Raw genomic sequence first — 27,466 nt, forward strand, 5'->3', positions numbered from 1 at the left:
TATTATATAAGCCCAATTTCAAAAATTATTTTTAAGACCGAAATGTTGGCCTACTGAAAACTATGCACAGTATATGCACTCAATACTTGGTCGGGGCTCCTTTTGCATGAATTACTGCATCAATGCGGCGTGGCATGGAGGCGATCAGCCTGTTGCACTGCTGAGGTGTTATGGAAGCCCAGGTTGCTTTGATAGCGGCCTTCAGCTCGTCTGCATTGTTGCGTCTGGTGTCTCTCATCTTCCTCTTGACGATACCCCATAAATTCTCTATGGGTTTAGGTCGGGCGAGTTTGCTGGCCAATCAAGCACAGTGAAACTGTGGTTATTAAACCAAGTATTGGTATTTTTGGCAGTGTGTGCAGGTGCCAAGTCCTGCTGGAAAATGAAATCAGCATCTCCATAAGAGATGTCAGCAGAGGGAAGCATGAAGTGCTCTAAAATTTCCTGGTAGATACTGTTGCTCCGTGGTCTAAAGTCCTGTTATCAGAGGAAAGTAAATTTTGCGTTTCATTTGGAATTCAAGGCCCCAGAGTCTGGAGGAAGAGTGGAGAGGCATCAATCCAAGTTGCTTCTGGTCCAGTGTTAAGTTTCCACAGTCACTGAAGGTTTGGGGAGCTATGTCATTTGCTGGTGTTGGTCGCACATACATGTGAATGTGGCTGTCGCTAGCACCAGAGCCCCCTCCGGTACTAGCGACGCCACTGCATCCGCCCGCCGCTCGTGACAGTGCGCAGGCTTTAAAGTTTAGTGAGCGGGCGGATCGTGGAAGGAGCACCTTCTAGGGAACACTGCCAACAATGCAGATGAGCGTAAGGCCGCTATCAAAGCAATCTGGGCTTCCATAACACCTCAGCAGTGCCACAGGCTGATCGCCTCCATGCCACGCTGCATTGATGCAGTAATTAATGTAAAAGGAGCCCCGACCAAGTATTGAGTGCATATACTGTACATACTTTTCAGTAGGCCAACATTTCGGTATTAAAATCATTTTTAAATTGGGCTTATATAATATTCTAATTTTCTGAGACACTACATTTTAGGTTTTCATTAAGGGTATGTGCACACGTTTAGTAAAAAAACATCTGAAAATACGGCGCTGTTTTCAGGGGAAAACAGCTCCTGATTTTCAGACTTTTTTTAGCAACTCGCGTTTTTTGCTGCGTTTTTTACGGACGTTTTTGGAGCTGTTTTTCTATAGAGTCAGTGAAAAATGCTCTAAAAACGGCTCAAAAAGTGACAAGCACTTCTTTTTCGTGGGCGTTTTTTTACGCGGCCATTTTTAAAAACAGTAGCGTAAAAATACGCCCCGTCGGAACAGAACGCTGTATTTCCCATTGAAATCAATGGGCGGATGTTTGGAGGCGTTCTGCTTCCGATCTCTCTGCTGTTTTTCGGCCATTTACGGCCCGAAAAACGTCAGAAAATAAGCTGTGTGAACATACCCTAACTGTTAGCCATAACCTTCAACATTAAAATAAAAAAATTGCTGGAAAAAGATCACTCTGTGTGTAATAAATCTATATAATATATGAGTTTCACTTTTTGAATTGAATTACTGAAATAAATTAACTTTTTGATTATATTATAATTCATTGAGAAGGACTAGTATATCCAGGGTCTCCTCCACACTTAGTACACAGTGCTCCATTGCTCCGTCTTGGCGTCCTTCTCAAAGGCACTTGTTCTCCTCACACTCATAGCTACGACTGCCCACAGTGAACGAAATTCCTTGGAAGTCATAATCCTTTCAGAAAATCCCATCTCTGAATTTGGTGCAACCTTCAGGTAAAGAACCACGGAAAAAAAGACCAGATTAAAAATACCAAACCCCACTTCTTCTTCTTTATTGTACTTACAAAATATGAAGATTGTACCATAGCAATTAATGCCAATAAAGGCAATACTAACCAGTTATACAAGAGTAAGCCATATGCATTTCTAGATTTAAAATTATGATCATCTTTATTCCAGTAGACAGCACATGTTGAGGAATATTTTTATAGCGACTCTGGCTAAAAGTATTTATGAAGGGTTGCAAACTTGACACGGCGAATACTTCTGAATGTACATTCAGTTGCTTGACTATCCGAATTTAGATCTGTTCCACGCTATCCTCCTCTCAAATTCAAATGACAGCTCTCATTGAAACAACAGATGATTCAAGTGGCAGCTTCTATCATACGTAGGAAGAGCTCGCAAAAAAAGAGATACAAAAAATATTGTTCAAACATACATAATCATATAAACATAACAGCGTAACAAAATAAGATGTTTTTAGAGACAAACACAAGATTAAAACATGGACAACATCACTTAAATAAAAGACAATAGCAATCTGTTGTCAGAGGACATTAGCAGAAAAACAAGGCTATTGTTTTACTTTATAGGAGCACACTTCATAGTAAAACTATATTTGCAGGTACTTTTTCGTCCCCTAGGCTTAAAAAATTTAACCTATGTTTTCTGACCAAAGATGCAATTCCAAAATTTTAAGCTTACACACAATTCCCCATTCACTGACAGAAATGACACTATCCATTAAGAATCTCTTATTAAAGAAAACACACATATAAAAAACAATATATAATAATAATAATAAGAGTCAGTGGTCAGAAAAAATAAGCAGATACACACAACCGTCGTTTTCACCTATAGGGGTCACCATTTCCCATAGTGCTCTGTTTTTCGACAGGTACTCGGTTACCCGCAGGACGTAAAGATTTGGTCGACTTTTTTCTAATGACACAATTTTCACATTCAAAACATCACACACAATTTCCCATCCATCCCCCCAAAAATGACACCCTCCCCAACAACATTATAACACTGTTATTCCATATTTTGTCATATCAAACATAATATTTATTCCCATATTTCCTATATTGTAAATATCTCTTCCTCTATTAATAACCTTTCATAAAATAGACTCTCAAAAATACAACTATTAACAGTTAGTGGTCAGAAAAATAGGAAGATACACATGTCCGTCGTTTTCACCTATAGGATCCACAATTTCACATAGAGCTCTGATTGCCCACAGGTACTTGGTTGCCCCAGGACTTAAAGATTTAATTTACTTTTTCTGACTAATGACACAATTTCCATAATATTTATGCAAACATAATATTTATTCTCATATTTCCTATATTGCTAAATATCCGCACTTACAATGATCTCCCCATGCTACATATCTCTTTCTCCTTTAATAACCTTTCATTAAAAAAAAACCTCTAAATAAACACCTATTAACAGTCAGTGGTGAGAAAAAATGGGAAGATAACAAACGACCAACGTTTTCACCTACAGGAGCCACCATTTTCCATATAGCTCTGATTACCCACAGGTACTTGGTTGCCCTCAGGACTTAAAGATTTGATGTACTTTTTTTTGACTAATGACACAATTTTTACACTCAAAACATCACATACAATTCCCCATCCATACCACTAGAAACGACACCATCCGCAACAACATGTTCAACCTATAGAATATTTTGTCATATTAAACATAGTATTTATTCCTACATTTCCTATATTGCTAAATATCCGCACTTACAATGTACTCCCCATGCTACATATCTCTTTCTCTATTAATTTCCTGTCATAAAAAAAACAAACTAAAAAAAACCCATAATAACAATCAGTGGTCATAAAAAATAGGAAGATACACATGTCCATCTTTTTCACCTACAGGAGCCACCATTTCCCATAGAGCTCTGATTGCCCACAGGTACTTGGTTGCCCAGAACTTAAAAATTTGATCTACTTTTTTCTGACTAATGAAACAATTTCTACATTCAAAACATAACCCACGATTCCCAATCCATTCCACCAGAAATTACACCCTCCACATCATTACTCATAATCTATAGAATATTTGTCTCATCCTAATTTGTCCTATTAAACATAACACCCCTGTACAAATAAAAACATTAAAAACAGTCAGTGGTCAGAAAAAATAGGAAGATACTCACGTCCGTCGTTTTCACATATAGGAGCCGCCATTTCCCATAGAGCTCTGATTGCCCACAGGTACTTGGTTCCCCCCAGGACTTAAAGATTTGATCTACTTTTTTCTGAGTAATGACACAATTTCTACATTCAAAACATCACATATAATTCCCCATCCATCCCACCAGAAATGACACCCTCCGAAACATCATGTTTAACCTATAGAATATTTGTTAAACCATATTTTGTCATATGTACTTGGTTGCCGCCAGTTTGAACTACTTTTTCTGACTAATGACACAATTTCAACATTCAAAACATTACATACAATTCCCCATCCATCCCACCACAAATGACACCCTCCCCAACATCATGTTTAACCTATAGAATAATTGTTAATCCATATTTTGTCATATCAAACATAGTACTTATTCCCATATTTCCCATATTGCGAAATATCCGCACTTACAATGATCTCCCAACGCTACATATCTCTTCCTCTATTAATAAATAACCTTTCATAACGAAAAAACCTCTAAAAAAAACCATAATAACAGTCAGTGGTCAGAAAAAATAGGAAGATACACATGTCCGTCGTTTTTACCTATAGGAGCAACCATTTTCCATATAGCTCTGATTGCTCACAGGTACTTGGATGCCCCCAGGACTTAAAGATTTGATCTACTTATCTTCTGGCTAATGACACAATTTCTACATTCAAAACATAGCCCACAATTCCCAATCCATCCTCCCAGAAATTACACCCTCCACATCATTACTCATAACCTATAGAATATTTGTCACATCCTAATTTGTCCTATTAAACATAACACCCCCTGTACAAATAAAAACATTAGAGACAGTCAGTGGTCAGAAAAAATAGGAAGTGTTAGAGTGATCTTTTCTAGATAACAGAATTTGTCCAGGATTAATTCAAATTCACAAAAATGACAGATCGAGAGAGATTTCACATACAATGGTTTGATGTACAGAAATCTGAAATGGCTGTGAACGGATCCTTTATTTATAGGTTCACGCTTTCACTTAACACACATTAACCAATGCCATGTATACAAATGCATGCATTCAAAAATACTTCTATATAAGGTAATGACTTTCTTCCTAGAATCCTTTCAAACACATCAACTATTTATTAGTTTTGATTGCTAGATGACGTCATCTTAATTCCATGTATTCAAATGATGGGGAAAGGGAATGGAAATGTTCAAACATTTTTTTATACATATCTCATACATATCTAATTGAATATAATGCAGTTATTTTGATCATTTAAACAATTTATACAAATCATTTTAATAATTTACTGCATCCAACTACTCTATCCCTATGGGACCCGGTATTCTCTGAAGGTGAAAACTTGGATCCTCCTATCCCTTCCTAAACTAGTATAGTGGCCATTAAGTTGGGGAATCTACCTATCATGAGTTATAGTCGAAACTGTGGTATATCACGGATTATACGGGTAGCCATATAAACAGTGGGATCATCAAACTTGCCTTGAGATCCTTTCCCACAGATCATCTATAAATCATTTACCTAAGAGTGGAGTGTTCCTGGCCACACAAATTTATCCCTAATGATCTGATTCCTTCCTCACAACACCACAATGGACACATATGTCAACTTGAGAGGGGATCTATCCATCACAGTAGACGCATATCCATCGAGGCATGGGAACTGCTACTGGGAGAAAGGATGTAGAAGTTATTTTATGTCCCAATGTTACTCCTTTTTCTACACATGGAACTTTAATCTGTGTTGGGTTTTTCTAACAATTACAAGACTTCGTCATCAGTATAAAAATTTGTTTGACAATAAGATAAATCAGTATTCTTATAATAAATAGCTGCAAAGCTACATGTAATATTCCGTAAAACCAAGCACCTATTCCCTTAAACCAGTTAGCTGTTAGCCAACTAAGCCAATCGGGCAATATGAAATTCCAGTCACCCTGAGAGTTAACTTTCTTGAACTCTTCCTTAACCCTCTTCGCCTTGATATCACATTTGACTTGCAACAGTCCAGAGGGTTCTATATAATGGCAGCAGGCAGGGCCTACTATCTGACACGTACCGCCTTGGGATGTTATCCGATAGTCCAGGACCAAAGCATGCTGATTAGTTACTAAGATAAGCTGACTGGTAAGTGTGCTAGTTATATTTAAAGCATCATAAACATATTCTGCAATATGTCAGCAAGCTTTTCAATATTATGAGTGATAGGCCTAACTTTTCTTGCCAGGAAACATGTACTAGGGATTTAGCCTTACTTGGGTTGGCTTCCCTCATAAACAACATATGATTTGGTATGTCACTGTAAGGAAAATCATTATTTTCGCATACCCATGTGGGAAGCTGGAGTCTAGCAATTGTACAGGTTCGTTTTGCTCCCATAGGTATCCATTTATAGGCAATATGACCACATAATACATAGATATAATTTGGAAGCATATAGATGCCACTTATATGATGTATCATCAAATCTGCCAGTTCCCCAAACCTTAGGGAATTATGGAAAAGGCACCATGGTTCACTAGTCTTGTTACCCATGGGGCAATGGTATCTTTCCTGTCTGTATATAGAAGGATCATTTTGATTATAATTATCCCCAAGATTAGGAATAGCTCCCTTTTGGGTATAGGTGGTATTTTCTCCTTTCGTGAAATTTAACGCACATCTCCAACTGGATCATGCACATACCGGCCCAAACATTTTTTTGAATATGGCATGTTACAGCCTAGATAGTCTGAAGCCTTCTGGCCACCTCATCTGCCATTCGGTTACCTACGACCTCAGGTGACTGTTTCATTGTGTGCGCCTGGACTTTTATAATGGCTGCCTTTTTAGGTAGCTGTTAGGCTCTGAATAGGTTTGCTAATGTTTCACTAAGTGTCAGTGGTCAGAAAAAATAGGAAGATACACACGTCCGTCGTTTTCACCTATAGGAGCCACAATTTCCCATAGAGCTCTAATTGCCCACAGGTACTTGATTCCCCCAGGACGTAAAGATTTGATCTACTTTTTTCTGACTAATGACACAATTTCCACATTCAAAATATCACATACAATTCCTCATCTATCCCACCAGAAATGACACCCTCCGCAAAATCATGTTTAACCTATAGAATATTTGTTAATCCATCTTTTGTGATATCAAACATAGTATTTATTCCCATATTTCCTATATTGAAAAATATACGCACTTACAATGATATCCCCATGCTACATATCTCTTCCTCTATTAATAACCTTTCAAACTGTCAGTGGTCAGAAAAAATAGGAAGATTCATACGACCAACGTTTTCACCTACAGGAGCTACCATTTTCCAATCCATCCCCCCAGAAATTACACCCTCCACATCATTACTCATAACCTATAGAATATTTGTCTCATCCTTATTTGTCCTATTAAACATAACACCCCTGTACAAATAAAAACATTAAAAACAGTCAGTGGTCAGAAAAAATAGGAAGATACACATGTCTGTCGTTTTCACCTATAAGTGTGCTAGTTATATTTAAAGCATCATAAACATATTTTGTAATATGTCAGCAAGATTTTCAATATTATGTGCCTACTAGTGTAAGTGATAGGCCTAACTTTTCTTGCCAGGAAACATGTACTAGGGACTTAGCCTTACTTGGGTTGGCTTCCCTCTTTAACAACATATGATTTGGTATGTTACTGTAAGGAAAATCATTATTTTCGCATAACCATGTGGGTAGCTGGAGTCTAGCTAATGTACAGGTTCCTTCTACTCCTATGGGTATCCATTTATAAGCAATTTGACCACAGAATATATAGATATCATTTGGAAACATAAAGGCGCCACTCATATGATGTTTCATCATATCTGCTAGTTCCCCAAACCTTAGGGAATTATTGAAAAGGCACCATGGTTCACTAGTCTTGTTACCCATGGGGCAATGATATCTTTCCTGTCTGTATATAGAAGGATCACTTTGATTATAATTATCTCCAAGATTAGGAATAGCTCCCCTTTGGGTACAGGTGGTATTTTCTCCTTTCGTGAAATTTGACGCCCATCTCCAACTGGATCAGGCACATACCGGCCCAAACAGTCTTTTGATTATGGCATGTTACAATCTAGATAATCTGAAGCCTTCTGGCAACCTCATCTGCCATTCGGTTACCTACGACCTCAGGTGACTGTTTCATTGTGTGCGCCTGGACTTTTATAATGGCTGCCTTTTTAGGTAGCTTTTAGGTTCTGAATAGGGATGCTAAATCTTCACTATTTTTCACAGGTTTACCTGATAAGCCAACAAAATCTCTGCTCCTCCAAATTGGGCCATAATCATGTGCAATACCCTCACCAACATTATTTTAACCTATAGAATATCTGTTAATTTATATTTGTCCTATAAATCATAATATGTATTCTTATATTTCCTATAATACAAAATATCCCCATTTACAATGATCTCCCCATGCTAATTATCTCTTCCTCTATTAATAACCTTTTATTAAAAAAAAACACCTAATGAGTGTCAGTGGTCAGAAAAAATAGGAAGATACACACGATTGCCGTTTTCACCTGATTGCCCCAGGACTTAAAGATTTGATCTACTTTTTTCTGACTGACACAATTTCTACATTTAAAACATCACACTCAATTCTCCATTCATTCCACCAGAAATGACACCCTCCACATCATTACTCATAACCTATAGAATATTTGTCACATCTTAATTTGTCCTATTAAACATTACACCCCTATCGAAATAAAAACATTAAAAACAGTCAGTGGTCAGAAAAATAGGAAGATACACACATCCGTCGTTTTCACCTATAGAAGCCAACATTTCCCATAGAGCTCTGATTGCCCACAGGTACTTGGTTGCCGCAGGACATAAAGATTTGATCTACATTTTTCTGACCAATGACACAATTTCTAAATTCCTAACATAACCCACTATTCCCAATCCATCCCCCCAGAAATTACACACTCCACATCATTACTCATAACCTATAGAATATTTGTCGCATCCTAATTTGTCCTATTAAACATAACACCTCCTGTACAAATAAAAACAATAAAGACAGTCAGTGTTCAGAAAGAGTAGGAAGATACACACATCTGTTGCTTACCTAAAGGAGCCACCATTTCCCATAGAGCTCTGATTGCCCACAGGTACATGGTTGCCCCAGGACTTAAAGATTTGATCTACTTTTTTCTGACTAATGACACAATTTCTACATTCAAAACAACACACACCATTCCCCATCCACCCCCCAGAAATTACACCCTTTACAACATCATTGTTAGCTGATATAATATTTGTTAGTCCATAATTTGTCCTATCAAACATAGTATTTATTCCCATATTTCCTATATTGCAAAATATCTGCACTTACAATGATCTCCCAACGCTACATATCTCTTCCTCTATTAATAACCTTTCATAAGGAAGCCCTCTAAAAAAAACATACCAGTCAGTGGTCAGAAAAAATAGGAGTATACTCAATTCCGTTGTTTTCACCTATAGGGGCCAACATTTACCATAGAGCTCTGATTGCCCACAAGTACTTGGTTGCCCCCAGGACTTAAAGATTTGATCTACTTTTTTCTGACTAATGACACAATTTCTAAATTCCTAACATAACCCACTATTCCCAATCCATCCCCCCAGAAATTACACCCTCCACATTATTACACATAACCTATAGAATATTTGTCTCATCCTAATTTGTCCTATGAAACATAACACCCCCTGTAGAAATATAAACATTAAAAACAGTCAGTGGTCAGAAAAAATAGTAAGATACACACATCCGTTGCTTTCACCTACAGGAGCCACCATTTCCCATAGAGCTCTGATTGCCCACAGGTACTTGATTCCCCCAGGACTTAAAGATTTGATTTACTTTTTTCTGACTAATGACACAATTTCTACATTTAAAACATCACACTCAATACCTCATCCATCCCCCAGAAATTCCGCCATCCCCAACATCATGCTTAACCTTTAGAATATCTGTGAATTTATATTTTGTCCTATCAAACATAATATTTATTTTCCATATTTCCTATATAACAAAATATTCCCTTTTACAATGAACTCCCCATGCTACATATCGCTTCCTCTATTATTAACCTTTAATAAAATAAACTATAAAAAAAAAAAAAATAAGAAGAGTCAGTGGTCAGAAAAAATAGGAGTATACTCAATTCCGTTGTTTTCACCTATAGGAGCCACCATTTCTCATAGAGCTCTGATTGTGCACAAGTACTTGGTTGCCCCCAGGACTTAAAGATTTGATCTACTTTTTTCTGACTAATGACACAATTTCTATACTCCTAACATAGCCCACTATTCCCAATCCATCCCCCCAGATATTACACCCTCCACATCATTACTCATAACCTATAGAATATTTGTCTCATCCTAATTTGTCCTATTAAACATAACACCCCCTGTACAAATAAAAACATTAGAGACAGTCAGTGGTCAGAAAAAGTAGAAAGATACACACATCTGTTGCTTTCACCTATAGGAGCCACCCTTTCCCATAGAGCTCTGATTGCCCACAGGTACTTGGTTGCCCCAGGACTTAAAGATTTGATCTACTTTTTTCTGACTAATGACACAATTTCTACATTCAAAACAACACACACCATTCCCCATCCAAGCCCCACAGAAATGACACCCTTTATAACATCATGTTTAGCCGATATAATATTTGTTAGTCCATATTTTGTCCTATCAAACATAGTATTTATTCCCATATTTCCTATATTGCAAAAAATCTGCACTTACAATGATTTCCCAACGCTACATATCTCTTCCTCTATTAATAACCTTTCATAAGGAAGCCCTTTAAAAAAACATAATAACAGTCAGTGGTCAGAAAAAATAGGAGTATACTCAATTCCGTTGTTTTCACCTATAGGGGCCACCATTTCCATAGAACTCTGATTGTGCACAAGTACTTGGTTGCCCCCAGGACTTAAAGATTTGATCTACTTTTTTCTGACTAATGACACAATTTCTAAATTCCTAACATAACCCACTATTCCCAATCCATCCCCCCAGAAAATACACCCTCCACATCATTATTACACATAATCTATAGAATATTTGTCTCATCCTAATTTGTCCTATGAAACATAACACCCCCTGTACAAATAAAAACATTAAAAACAGTCAGTGGTCAGAAAAAATAGTAATTTACACACATTCGTTGCTTTCACCTACAGGAGCCACCATTTCCCATAGAGCTCTGATTGCCCACAGGTACTTGGTTGCCCCAGGACTTAAAGATTTGATCTACTTTTTTCTGACTAATGACACAATTTCTACATTCAAAACAACACACACCATTCCCCATCCACCCCCCAGATATTACACCCTTTACAACATCAGGTTTAGCTGATATAATATTTGTTAGTTCATATTTTGTCCTATCAAACATAGTAGTTATTCCCATGTTTCCTATATTGTAAAATATCCGCACTTACAATGATCTCCCAACGCTACATATCTCTTCCTCTATTAATAACCTTTCATAAGGAAGCCCTTTAAAAAAACATAATAACAGTCAGTGGTCAGAAAAAATAGGAGTATACTCAATTCCGTTGTTTTCACCTATAGGGGCCACCATTTTCCATAGAACTCTGATTGTGCACAAGTACTTGGTTGCCCCAGGACTTAAAGATTTGATCTACTTTTTTCTGACTAATGACACAATTTCTAAATTCCTAACATAACCCACTATTCCCAATCCATCCCCCCAGAAATTACACCCTCCACATCATTATTACACATAATCTATAGAATATTTGTCTCATCCTAATTTGTCCTATGAAACATAACACCCCCTGTACAAATAAAAACATTAGAGACAGTCAGTGGTCAGAAAAAGTAGTAAGATACACACATCTGTTGCTTTCACATATAGGAGCCACCATTTCCCATAGAGCTCTGATTGCCCACAGGTACTTGGTTGCCCTAGGACTTAAAGATTTGATCTATTTTTTTCTGACTAATGACACAATTTCTACATTCAAAACAACACACACCATTCCCCATCCACCCCCCAGAAATTACACCCTTTACAACATCATGTTTAGCTGATATAATATTTGTTAGTCCATATTTTGTCCTATCAAACATATTAGTTATTCCCATGTTTCCTATATTGCAAAATATCTGCACTTACAATGATCTCCCAACGCTACATATCTCTTCCTCTATTAATAACCTTTCATAAAGAAGCCCTCTAAAAAAACATAACAGTCAGTGGTCAGAAAAAATAGGAGTATACTCAATTCCGTTGTTTTCACCTATAGGCGCCACCATTTCCCATAGAGTTCTGATTGTGCACAAGTACTTGGTTGCCCCCAGGACTTAAAGATTTGATTTACTTTTTTCTGACTAATGACACAATTTCTACATTTAAAACATCACACTCAATACCTCATCCATCCCCCAGAAATTCCGACCTCCCCAACGTCATGCTTAGCCTATAGAATATCTGTGAATTTATATTTTGTCCTATCAAACATAATATTTATTTTCCATATTTCCTGAATAACAAAATATTCCCTTTTACAATGAACTCCCCATGCTACATATCTCTTCCTCTATTATTAACCTTTCATAAAATAAACGCTAAAAAAAAACAAATAAGAAGAGTCAGTGGTCAGAAAAAATAGGAGTATACTCAATTCCGTTGTTTTCACCTATAGGAGCCACCATTTCTCATAGAGCTCTGATTGTGCACAAGTACTCGGTTGCCCCCAGGACTTAAAGATTTGATCTACTTTTTTCTGACTAATGACACAATTTCTATACTCCTAACATAGCCCACTATTCCCAATCTATCCCCCCAGATATTACACCCTCCACATCATTACTCATAACCTATGGAATATTTGTCTCATCCTAATTTGTCCTATTAAACATAACACCCCCTGTACAAATAAAAACATTAGAGACAGTCAGTGGTCAGAAAAAGTAGTAAGATACACACATCTGTTGCTTTCACATATAGGAGCCACCATTTCCCATAGAGCTCTGATTGCCCACAGGTACTTGGTTGCCCTAGGACTTAAAGATTTGATCTATTTTTTTCTGACTAATGACACAATTTCTACATTCAAAACAACACACACCATTCCCCATCCACCCCCCAGAAATTACACCCTTTACAACATCATGTTTAGCTGATATAATATTTGTTAGTCCATATTTTGTCCTATCAAACATATTAGTTATTCCCATGTTTCCTATATTGCAAAATATCTGCACTTACAATGATCTCCCAACGCTACATATCTCTTCCTCTATTAATAACCTTTCATAAAGAAGCCCTCTAAAAAAACATAACAGTCAGTGGTCAGAAAAAATAGGAGTATACTCAATTCCGTTGTTTTCACCTATAGGCGCCACCATTTCCCATAGAGTTCTGATTGTGCACAAGTACTTGGTTGCCCCCAGGACTTAAAGATTTGATTTACTTTTTTCTGACTAATGACACAATTTCTACATTTAAAACATCACACTCAATACCTCATCCATCCCCCAGAAATTCCGACCTCCCCAACGTCATGCTTAGCCTATAGAATATCTGTGAATTTATATTTTGTCCTATCAAACATAATATTTATTTTCCATATTTCCTGAATAACAAAATATTCCCTTTTACAATGAACTCCCCATGCTACATATCTCTTCCTCTATTATTAACCTTTCATAAAATAAACGCTAAAAAAAAACAAATAAGAAGAGTCAGTGGTCAGAAAAAATAGGAGTATACTCAATTCCGTTGTTTTCACCTATAGGAGCCACCATTTCTCATAGAGCTCTGATTGTGCACAAGTACTCGGTTGCCCCCAGGACTTAAAGATTTGATCTACTTTTTTCTGACTAATGACACAATTTCTATACTCCTAACATAGCCCACTATTCCCAATCTATCCCCCCAGATATTACACCCTCCACATCATTACTCATAACCTATGGAATATTTGTCTCATCCTAATTTGTCCTATTAAACATAACACCCCCTGTACAAATAAAAACATTAGAGACAGTCGGTGGCCAGAAAAAGTAGGAAGATACACACATCTGTTGCTTTCACCTATAGGAGCCACCATTTCCCATAGAACTCTGATTGCCCACAGGTACTTGGTTGCCCCAAAGACATAAAGATTTGATCTACTTTCTTCTGGCTAATGGCACAATTTCTGCATTCAAAACATAACCCACAATTCCCATCCCCTCAGAATTTGCAACCTCCAGATCATTACTCATAAGCTATAGAATATTTGTCCCATCCTAATTTGTCCTAATAAACATAACACCCTATACAAATGTAAACATTAAAAACATTTTGTGGTCAGAAGAAAAAGGAAGGGTTAGAGTGATCTCCATCAATCTTAAAAAAAAATTCTCAATAAAATTCCGCCCTCCCCAACATCATGTTTAACCTATGGAATATCTGTGAATTTATATTCTGTCCTATCAAACATAATATTTATTTCCATATTTCCTATATAACAAGATATTCCCTTTTACAATGAACTCCCCATGCTACATATCTCTTCCCCTATTATTAACCTTTCATAAAATAAAATCTAAAAAAACAAACAAATAAGAAGAGTCAGAAAAAATAGGAGTATACTCAATTCCGTTTTTTTCACCTATAGGAGCCACCATTTCCCATAGAGCTCTGATTGCCCACAGGTACTTGGTTTCCCCAAGTCTTAAAGATTTGATGTACTTTTTTCTGACTAATGACACAATTTCTACATTCAAAACAACACACACCATTCCCCATCCAAGCCCCACAGAAATGACACCCTTTATAACATCATGTTTAGCCGATATAATATTTGTTAGTCCATATTTTGTCCTATCAAACATAGTATTTATTCCCATATTTCCTATATTGCAAAATATCCGCACTTACAATGATCTCCCAACGCTACATATCTCTTCCTCTAATAATAACCTTTCATAAGGAAGCCCTTTAAAAAAACATAATAACAGTCAGTGGTCAGAAAAAATAGGAGTATACTCAATTCCGTTGTTTTCACCTATAGGGGCCACCATTTTCCATAGAACTCTGATTGTGCACAAGTACTTGGTTGCCCCCAGGACTTAAAGATTTGATCTACTTTTTTCTGACTAATGACACAATTTCTACATTCCTAACATAACCCACTATTCCCAATCCATCCCCCCAGAAATTACACCCTCCACATCATTACTCATAACCTATAGAATATTTTTCTCATCCTAATTTGTCCTATTAAACATAACACCCCCTGTACAAATAAAAACTTTAAAAACAGTCAGTGGTTAGAAAAAATAGGAAGATACACATGTCTGTCGTTTTCACCTATATCAGCCACCATTTCCCATAGAGCTCTGATTGCCCACAGGTACTTGGTTGCCCCAAAGACATAAAGATATGATCTACTTTCTTCTGGCTTCTACATTCAAAACATAGCCCACAATTCCCATCCCCCCAGAAATTACACCATCCAGATCATTACTCATAATCTATAGAATATTTGTCACATCCTAATTTGTCCTATTAAACATAACACCCCTGTACAAATGTAAACATTAAAAACAGTCAGTGGACAGAAGAAAACGGAAGTGTTAGAGTGATCTCCATCAACCTTAAGTTCCTTTTGTTGATAACAGAATTTGTCCAGGATTCAATCAAATTCACAAAAATGACAGATCGGCAGAGATTTCACATACAATGGTTTGATGTACAGAAATCTAAAATGGCTGTGAACGGAGCCTTTATTTATAGGTTCACGCTTTCACTTAACACACATTAACCAATGCCATGTATACAAATGCATGCATTCAAAAATATTTCTATATAAGGTAATGACTTTCTTCCTAGAATCCTTTCAAACACATCAACTATTTATTAGTTTGGATTGCTAGATGACGTAATCTTAATTCCATGTATTCAAATGATGGGGAAAGGGAATGGAAATCTTAAAACATATCTTATACATATCTCATACATATCTAATTGAATATAATGCTGTTTTTTTGATAATTTATACAATTTATCCAAAATACTCTAATAGCATCCAACGATTCTAGCCCTATGGGACCCGATATCCTCTGAAGGTGAAAACTTGGATCCTCCTATCCCTTCCTAAACTAGTATAGTGGCCATTAGATTGGGGAATCTACCTATCATGAGTTACAGCCGAAACTGTGGTATATCACGGATTATACGGGTAGTCATATAAACAGTGGGATCATCAAACTTGCCTTGAGATCCTTTCCCACAGATCATCTATAAATCATTTACCTAAGAGTGGGGTGTTCCTGCCCAAAAAAAACAGATCCCTAATTATCTTATTCCTTCCTGACAACCACAATGGACGCATATGTCAACTTGAGAGGGGTTTCATTCATCACAGTAGAAGCATATCCATCGAGGCATGGGAACTGCTACTGGTTGCCCCCAGGACTTAAAGATTTGATCTACTTTTTTCTGACTAATGACACAATTTCTAAATTCCTAACATAACCCACTATTCCCAATCCATCCCCCCAGAAATTACACCCTCCACATCATTACACATAACCTATAGAATATTTGTCTCATCCTAATTTGTCCTATGAAACATAACACCCCCTGTACAAATAAAAACATTAGAGACAGTCAGTGGTCAGAAAGAGTAGGAAGATACACACATCTGTTGCTTTCACCTATAGGAGCCACCCTTTCCCATAGAGCTCTGATTGCCCACAGGTACTTGGTTTCCCCAAGACTTAAAGATTTGATGTACTTTTTTCTGACTAATGACACAATTTCTACTTTCAAAACAACACACACCATTCCCCATCCAAGCCCCACAGAAATTACACCCTTTATAACATCATGTTTAGCCGATATAATATTTGTTAGTCCATATTTTGTCCTATCAAACATAGTATTTATTCCCATATTTCCTATATTGCAAAATATCCGCACTTACAATGATCTCCCAACGCTACATATCTCTTCCTCTATTAATAACCTTTCATAAGGAAGCCCTTTAAAAAAACATAATAACAGTCAGTGGTCAGAAAAAATAGGAGTATACTCAATTCCGTTGTTTTCACCTATAGGGGCCACCATTTTCCATAGAACTCTGATTGTGCACAAGTACTTGGTTGCCCCCAGGACTTAAAGATTTGATCTACTTTTTTCTGACTAATGACACAATTTCTACATTCCTAACATAACCCACTATTCCCAATCCATCCCCCCAGAAATTACACCCTCCACATCATTACTCATAACCTATAGAATATTTTTCTCATCCTAATTTGTCCTATTAAACATAACACCCCCTGTACAAATAAAAACTTTAAAAACAGTCAGTGGTTAGAAAAAATAGGAAGATACACATGTCTGTCGTTTTCACCTATATCAGTCACCATTTCCCATAGAGCTCTGATTGCCCACAGGTACTTGGTTGCCCCAAAGACATAAAGATATGATCTACTTTCTTCTGGCTTCTACTTTCAAAACATAGCCCACAATTCCCATCCCCCCAGAAATTACACCATCCAGATCATTACTCACAATCTATAGAATATTTGTCACATCCTAATTTGTCCTATTAAACATAACACCCCTGTACAAATGTAAACATTAAAAACAGTCAGTGGACAGAAGAAAACGGAAGTGTTAGAGTGATCTCCATCAACCTTAAGTTCCTTTTGTTGATAACAGAATTTGTCCAGGATTCAATCAAATTCACAAAAATGACAGATCGGCAGAGATTTCACATACAATGGTTTGATGTACAGAAATCTAAAATGGCTGTGAACGGAGCCTTTATTTATGGGTTCACGCTTTCACTTAACACACATTAACCAATGCCATGTATACAAATGCATTCATTCAAAAATACTTCTATATAAGGTAATGACTTTCTTCCTAGAATCCTTTCAAACACATCAACTATTTATTAGTTTGGATTGCTAGATGACGTCATCTTAATTCCATGTATTCAAATGATGGGGAAAGGGAATGGAAATCTTAAAACATATCTTATACATATCTCATACATATCTAATTGAATATAATGCCGTTTTTTTGATAATTTATACAATTTATCCAATTTACTCTAATAGCATCCAACGATTCTAGCCCTATGGGACCCGATATCCTCTGAAGGTGAAAACTTGGATCCTCCTATCCCTTCCTAAACTAGTATAGTGGCCATTAGATTGGGGAATCTACCTATCATGAGTTACAGCCGAAACTGTGGTATATCACGGATTATACGGGTAGCCATATAAACAGTGGGATCATCAAACTTGCCTTGAGATCCTTTCCCACAGATCATCTATAAATCATTTACCTAAGAGTGGGGTGTTCCTGCCAAAAAAAAAACAGATCCCTAATTATCTTATTCCTTCCTGACAACCACAATGGACGCATATGTCAACTTGAGAGGGGTTCCATTCATCACAGTAGACGCATATCCATCGAGGCATGGGAACTGCTACTGGTTGCCCCCAGGACTTAAAGATTTGATCTACTTTTTTCTGACTAATGACACAATTCTTAAATTCCTAACATAACCCACTATTCCCAATCCATCCCCCCAGAAATTACACCCTCCACATCATTACACATAACCTATAGAATATTTGTCTCATCCTAATTTGTCCTATGAAACATAACACCCCCTGTACAAATAAAAACATTAGAGACAGTCAGTGGTCAGAAAGAGTAGGAAGATACACACATCTGTTGCTTTCACCTATAGGAGCCACCATTTCCCATAGAGCTCTGATTGCCAACAGGTACTTGGTTTCCCCAAGACTTAAAGATTTGATGTACTTTTTTCTGACTAATGACACAATTTCTACATTCAAAACAACACACACCATTCCCCATCCAAGCCCCACAGAAATTACACCCTTTATAACATCATGTTTAGCCGATATAATATTTGTTAGTCCACATTTTGTCCTATCAAACATAGTATTTATTCCCATATTTCCTATATTGCAAAATATCCGCACTTACAATGATCTCCCAACGTTACATATCTCTTCCTCTATGAATAACCTTTCATAAGGAAGCCCTTTAAAAAAACATAATAACAGTCAGTGGTCAGAAAAAATAGGAGTATACTCAATTCCGTTGTTTTCACCTATAGGGGCCACCATTTTCCATAGAACTCTGATTGTGCACAAGTACTTGGTTGCCCCCAGGACTTAAAGATTTGATCTACTTTTTTCTGACTAATGACACAATTTCTACATTCCTAACATAACCCACTATTCCCAATCCATCCCCCCAGAAATTACACCCTCCACATCATTACTCATAACCTATAGAATATTTTTCTCATCCTAATTTGTCCTATTAAACATAACACCCCCTGTACAAATAAAAACTTTAAAAACAGTCAGTGGTTAGAAAAAATAGGAAGATACACATGTCTGTCGTTTTCACCTATATCAGCCACCATTTCCCATAGAGCTCTGATTGCCCACAGGTACTTGGTTGCCCCAAAGACATAAAGATATGATCTACTTTCTTCTGGCTTCTACATTCAAAACATAGCCCACAATTCCCATCCCCCCAGAAATTACACCATCCAGATCATTACTCACAATCTATAGAATATTTGTCACATCCTAATTTGTCCTATTAAACATAACACCCCTGTACAAATGTAAACATTAAAAACAGTCAGTGGACAGAAGAAAACGGAAGTGTTAGAGTGATCTCCATCAACCTTAAGTTCCTTTTGTTGATAACAGAATTTGTCCAGGATTCAATCAAATTCACAAAAATGACAGATCGGCAGAGATTTCACATACAATGGTTTGATGTACAGAAATCTAAAATGGCTGTGAACGGAGCCTTTATTTATGGGTTCAAGCTTTCACTTAACACACATTAACCAATGCCATGTATACAAATGCATTCATTCAAAAATACTTCTATATAAGGTAATGACTTTCTTCCTAGAATCCTTTCAAACACATCAACTATTTATTAGTTTGGATTGCTAGATGACGTCATCTTAATTCCATGTATTCAAATGATGGGGAAAGGGAATGGAAATCTTAAAACATATCTTATACATATCTCATACATATCTAATTGAATATAATGCCGTTTTTTTGATAATTTATACAATTTATCCAATTTACTCTAATAGCATCCAACGATTCTAGCCCTATGGGACCCGATATCCTCTGAAGGTGAAAACTTGGATCCTCCTATCCCTTCCTAAACTAGTATAGTGGCCATTAGATTGGGGAATCTACCTATCATGAGTTACAGCCGAAACTGTGGTATATCACGGATTATACGGGTAGCCATATAAACAGTGGGATCATCAAACTTGCCTTGAGATCCTTTCCCACAGATCATCTATAAATCATTTACCTAAGAGTGGGGTGTTCCTGCCAAAAAAAAAACAGATCCCTAATTATCTTATTCCTTCCTGACAACCACAATGGACGCATATGTCAACTTGAGAGGGGTTCCATTCATCACAGTAGACGCATATCCATCGAGGCATGGGAACTGCTACTGGTTGCCCCCAGGACTTAAAGATTTGATCTACTTTTTTCTGACTAATGACACAATTCTTAAATTCCTAACATAACCCACTATTCCCAATCCATCCCCCCAGAAATTACACCCTCCACATCATTACACATAACCTATAGAATATTTGTCTCATCCTAATTTGTCCTATGAAACATAACACCCCCTGTACAAATAAAAACATTAGAGACAGTCAGTGGTCAGAAAGAGTAGGAAGATACACACATCTGTTGCTTTCACCTATAGGAGCCACCATTTCCCATAGAGCTCTGATTGCCAACAGGTACTTGGTTTCCCCAAGACTTAAAGATTTGATGTACTTTTTTCTGACTAATGACACAATTTCTACATTCAAAACAACACACACCATTCCCCATCCAAGCCCCACAGAAATTAAACCCTTTATAACATCATGTTTAGCCGATATAATATTTGTTAGTCCACATTTTGTCCTATCAAACATAGTATTTATTCCCATATTTCCTATATTGCAAAATATCCGCACTTACAATGATCTCCCAACGTTACATATCTCTTCCTCTATGAATAACCTTTCATAAGGAAGCCCTTTAAAAAAACATAATAACAGTCAGTGGTCAGAAAAAATAGGAGTATACTCAATTCCGTTGTTTTCACCTATAGGGGCCACCATTTTCCATAGAACTCTGATTGTGCACAAGTACTTGGTTGCCCCCAGGACTTAAAGATTTGATCTACTTTTTTCTGACTAATGACACAATTTCTACATTCCTAACATAACCCACTATTCCCAATCCATCCCCCCAGAAATTACACCCTCCACATCATTACTCATAACCTATAGAATATTTTTCTCATCCTAATTTGTCCTATTAAACATAACACCCCCTGTACAAATAAAAACTTTAAAAACAGTCAGTGGTTAGAAAAAATAGGAAGATACACATGTCTGTCGTTTTCACCTATATCAGCCACCATTTCCCATAGAGCTCTGATTGCCCACAGGTACTTGGTTGCCCCAAAGACATAAAGATATGATCTACTTTCTTCTGGCTTCTACATTCAAAACATAGCCCACAATTCCCATCCCCCCAGAAATTACACCATCCAGATCATTACTCACAATCTATAGAATATTTGTCACATCCTAATTTGTCCTATTAAACATAACACCCCTGTACAAATGTAAACATTAAAAACAGTCAGTGGACAGAAGAAAACGGAAGTGTTAGAGTGATCTCCATCAACCTTAAGTTCCTTTTGTTGATAACAGAATTTGTCCAGGATTCAATCAAATTCACAAAAATGACAGATCGGCAGAGATTTCACATACAATGGTTTGATGTACAGAAATCTAAAATGGCTGTGAACGGAGCCTTTATTTATAGGTTCACGCTTTCACTTAACACACATTAACCAATGCCATGTATACAAATGCATGCATTCAAAAATACTTCTATATAAGGTAATGACTTTCTTCCTAGAATCCTTTCAAACACATCAACTATTTATTAGTTTGGATTGCTAGATGACGTCATCTTAATTCCATGTATTCAAATGATGGGGAAAGGGAATGGAAATCTTAAAACATATCTTATACATATCTCATACATATCTAATTGAATATAATGCCGTTTTTTTGATAATTTATACAATTTATCCAAATTACTCTAATAGCATCCAACGATTCTAGCCCTATGGGACCCGATATCCTCTGAAGGTGAAAACTTGGATCCTCCTATCCCTTCCTAAACTAGTATAGTGGCCATTAGATTGGGGAATCTACCTATCATGAGTTACAGCCGAAACTGTGGTATATCACGGATTATACGGGTAGCCATATAAACAGTGGGATCATCAAACTTGCCTTGAGATCCTTTCCCACAGATCATCTATAAATCATTTACCTAAGAGTGGGGTGTTCCTGCCAAAAAAAAACAGATCCCTAATTATCTTATTCCTTCCTGACAACCACAATGGACGCATATGTCAACTTGAGAGGGGTTCCATTCATCACAGTAGACGCATATCCATCGAGGCATGGGAACTGCTACTGGTTGCCCCCAGGACTTAAAGATTTGATCTACTTTTTTCGGACTAATGACACAATTTCTAAATTCATAAGATAACCCACTATTCCCAATCCATCCCCCCAGAAATTACACCCTCCACATCATTACACATAACCTACAGAATATTTGTCTCATCCTAATTTGTCCTATGAAACATAACACCCCCTGTACAAAAAAAAAACATTAGAGACAGTCAGTGGTCAGAAAGAGTAGGAAGATACACACATCTGTTGCTTTCACCTATAGGAGCCACCATTTCCCATAGAGCTCTGATTGCCCACAGGTACTTGGTTTCCCCAAGACTTAAAGATTTGATGTACTTTTTTCTGACTAATGACACAATTTCTACATTCAAAACAACACACACCATTCCCCATCCAAGCCCCACAGAAATGACACCCTTTATAACATCATGTTTAGCCGATATAATATTTGTTAGTCCATATTTTGTCCTATCAAACATAGTATTTATTCCCATATTTCCTATATTGCAAAATATCCGCACTTACAATGATCTCCCAACGCTACATATCTCTTCCTCTATTAATAACCTTTCATAAGGAAGCCCTTTAAAAAAACATAATAACAGTCAGTGGTCAGAAAAAATAGGAGTATACTCAATTCCGTTGTTTTCACCTATAGGGGCCACCATTTTCCATAGAACTCTGATTGTGCACAAGTACTTGGTTGCCCCCAGGACTTAAAGATTTGATCTACTTTTTTCTGACTAATGACACAATTTCTACATTCCTAACATAACCCACTATTCCCAATCCATCCCCCCAGAAATTACACCCTCCACATCATTACTCATAACCTATAGAATATTTTTCTCATCCTAATTTGTCCTATTAAACATAACACCCCCTGTACAAATAAAAACTTTAAAAACAGTCAGTGGTTAGAAAAAATAGGAAGATACACATGTCTGTCGTTTTCACCTATATCAGCCACCATTTCCCATAGAGCTCTGATTGCCCACAGGTACTTGGTTGCCCCAAAGACATAAAGATATGATCTACTTTCTTCTGGCTTCTACATTCAAAACATAGCCCACAATTCCCATCCCCCCAGAAATTACACCATCCAGATCATTACTCACAATCTATAGAATATTTGTCACATCCTAATTTGTCCTAACACCCCTGTACAAATGTAAACATTAAAAACAGTCAGTGGACAGAAGAAAACGGAAGTGTTAGAGTGATCTCCATCAACCTTAAGTTCCTTTTGTTGATAACAGAATTTGTCCAGGATTCAATCAAATTCACAAAAATGACAGATCGGCAGAGATTTCACATACAATGGTTTGATGTACAGAAATCTAAAATGGCTGTGAACGGAGCCTTTATTTATAGGTTCACGCTTTCACTTAACACACATTAACCAATGCCATGTATACAAATGCATGCATTCAAAAATACTTCTATATAAGGTAATGACTTTCTTCCTAGAATCCTTTCAAACACATCAACTATTTATTAGTTTGGATTGCTAGATGACGTCATCTTAATTCCATGTATTCAAATGATGGGGAAAGGGAATGGAAATCTTAAAACATATCTTATACATATCTCATACATATCTAATTGAATATAATGCCGTTTTTTTGATAATTTATACAATTTATCCAAATTACTCTAATAGCATCCAACGATTCTAGCCCTATGGGACCCGATATCCTCTGAAGGAGAAAACTTGGATCCTCCTATCCCTTCCTAAACTAGTATAGTGGCCATTAGATTGGGGAATCTACCTATCATGAGTTACAGCCGAAACTGTGGTATATCACGGATTATACGGGTAGCCATATAAACAGTGGGATCATCAAACTTGCCTTGAGATCCTTTCCCACAGATCATCTATAAATCATTTACCTAAGAGTGGGGTGTTCCTGCCAAAAAAAAACAGATCCCTAATTATCTTATTCCTTCCTGACAACCACAATGGACGCATATGTCAACTTGAGAGGGGTTCCATTCATCACAATAGACGCATATCCATCGAGGCATGGGAACTGCTACTGGTTGCCCCCAGGACTTAAAGATTTGATCTACTTTTTTCTGACTAATGACACAATTTCTAAGTTCCTAAAATAACCCACTATTCCCAATCCATCCCCCCAGAAATTACACCCTCCACATCATTACACATAACCTATAGAATATTTGTCTCATCCTAATTTGTCCTATGAAACATAACACCCCCTGTACAAAAAAAAAACATTAGAGACAGTCAGTGGTCAGAAAGAGTAGGAAGATACACACATCTGTTGCTTTCACCTATAGGAGCCACCATTTCCCATAGAGCTCTGATTGCCCACAGGTACTTGGTTTCCCCAAGACTTAAAGATTTGATGTACTTTTTTCTGACTAATGACACAATTTCTACATTCAAAACAACACACACCATTCCCCATCCAAGCCCCACAGAAATGACACCCTTTATAACATCATGTTTAGCCGATATAATATTTGTTAGTCCATATTTTGTCCTATCAAACATAGTATTTATTCCCATATTTCCTATATTGCAAAATATCCGCACTTACAATGATCTCCCAACGCTACATATCTCTTCCTCTATTAATAACCTTTCATAAGGAAGCCCTTTAAAAAAACATAATAACAGTCAGTGGTCAGAAAAAATAGGAGTATACTCAATTCCGTTGTTTTCACCTATAGGGGCCACCATTTTCCATAGAACTCTGATTGTGCACAAGTACTTGGTTGCCCCCAGGACTTAAAGATTTGATCTACTTTTTTCTGACTAATGACACAATTTCTACATTCCTAACATAACCCACTATTCCCAATCCATCCCCCCAGAAATTACACCCTCCACATCATTACTCATAACCTATAGAATATTTTTCTCATCCTAATTTGTCCTATTAAACATAACACCCCCTGTACAAATAAAAACTTTAAAAACAGTCAGTGGTTAGAAAAAATAGGAAGATACACATGTCTGTCGTTTTCACCTATATCAGCCACCATTTCCCATAGAGCTCTGATTGCCCACAGGTACTTGGTTGCCCCAAAGACATAAAGATATGATCTACTTTCTTCTGGCTTCTACATTCAAAACATAGCCCACAATTCCCATCCCCCCAGAAATTACACCATCCAGATCATTACTCACAATCTATAGAATATTTGTCACATCCTAATTTGTCCTATTAAACATAACACCCCTGTACAAATGTAAACATTAAAAACAGTCAGTGGACAGAAGAAAACGGAAGTGTTAGAGTGATCTCCATCAACCTTAAGTTCCTTTTGTTGATAACAGAATTTGTCCAGGATTCAATAAAATTCACAAAAATGACAGATCGGCAGAGATTTCACATACAATGGTTTGATGTACAGAAATCTAAAATGGCTGTGAACGGAGCCTTTATTTATAGGTTCACGCTTTCACTTAACACACATTAACCAATGCCATGTATACAAATGCATGCATTCAAAAATACTTCTATATAAGGTAATGACTTTCTTCCTAGAATCCTTTCAAACACATCAACTATTTATTAGTTTGGATTGCTAGATGACGTCATCTTAATTCCATGTATTCAAATGATGGGGAAAGGGAATGGAAATCTTAAAACATATCTTATACATATCTCATACATATCTAATTGAATATAATGCCGTTTTTTTGATAATTTATACAATTTATCCAAATTACTCTAATAGCATCCAACGATTCTAGCCCTATGGGACCCGATATCCTCTGAAGGTGAAAACTTGGATCCTCCTATCCCTTCCTAAACTAGTATAGTGGCCATTAGATTGGGGAATCTACCTATCATGAGTTACAGCCGAAACTGTGGTATATCACGGATTATACGGCTAGCCATATAAACAGTGGGATCATCAAACTTGCCTTGAGATCCTTTCACACAGATCATCTATAAATCATTTACCTAAGAGTGGGGTGTTCCTGCCAAAAAAAAACAGATCCCTAATTATCTTATTCCTTCCTGACAACCACAATGGACGCATATGTCAACTTGAGAGGGGTTCCATTCATCACAGTAGACGCATATCCATCGAGGCATGCGAACTGCTACTGGTTGCCCCCAGGACTTAAAGATTTGATCTACTTTTTTCGGACTAATGACACAATTTCTAAATTCCTAAGATAACCCACTATTCCCAATCCATCCCCCCAGAAATTACACCCTCCACATCATTACACATAACCTATAGAATATTTGTCCCATCCTAATTTGTCCTATGAAACATAACACCCCCTGTACAAATAAAAACATTAGAGACAGTCAGTGGTCAGAAAGAGTAGGAAGATACACACATCTGTTGCTTTCACCTATAGGAGCCACCATTTCCCATAGAGCTCTGATTGCCCACAGGTACTTGGTTTCCCCAAGACTTAAAGATTTGATGTACTTTTTTCTGACTAATGACACAATTTCTACATTCAAAACAACACACACCATTCCCCATCCAAGCCCCACAGAAATGACACCCTTTATAACATCATGTTTAGCCGATATAATATTTGTTAGTCCATATTTTGTCCTATCAAACATAGTATTTATTCCCATATTTCCTATATTGCAAAATATCCGCACTTACAATGATCTCCCAACGCTACATATCTCTTCCTCTATTAATAACCTTTCATAAGGAAGCCCTTTAAAAAAACATAATAACAGTCAGTGGTCAGAAAAAATAGGAGTATACTCAATTCCGTTGTTTTCACCTATAGGGGCCACCATTTTCCATAGAACTCTGATTGTGCACAAGTACTTGGTTGCCCCCAGGACTTAAAGATTTGATCTACTTTTTTCTGACTAATGACACAATTTCTACATTCCTAACATAACCCACTATTCCC

At 36.9% G+C, this 27,466-nt stretch overlaps 1 long non-coding RNA gene across 2 annotated transcripts in view; it reads right to left on the reverse strand.

Annotated features, from left to right (window-relative positions):
• Positions 1 to 1,813: 1,813 nt before the first annotated feature.
• Positions 1,814 to 27,466, reverse strand: part of LOC142761246 (uncharacterized) — a 67,997-nt gene continuing 42,344 nt past the window's right edge. For both annotated transcript variants that reach the window (XR_012883576.1, XR_012883577.1), the window contains one exon: positions 1,814 to 2,192. This is a non-coding gene — a long non-coding RNA (uncharacterized LOC142761246). The remainder of the gene's footprint in view (positions 2,193 to 27,466) is intronic.

The sequence above is a fragment of the Rhinoderma darwinii genome, chromosome 4, assembly GCF_050947455.1.
Source record: "Rhinoderma darwinii isolate aRhiDar2 chromosome 4, aRhiDar2.hap1, whole genome shotgun sequence".
NCBI lineage: Eukaryota > Metazoa > Chordata > Amphibia > Anura > Rhinodermatidae > Rhinoderma > Rhinoderma darwinii.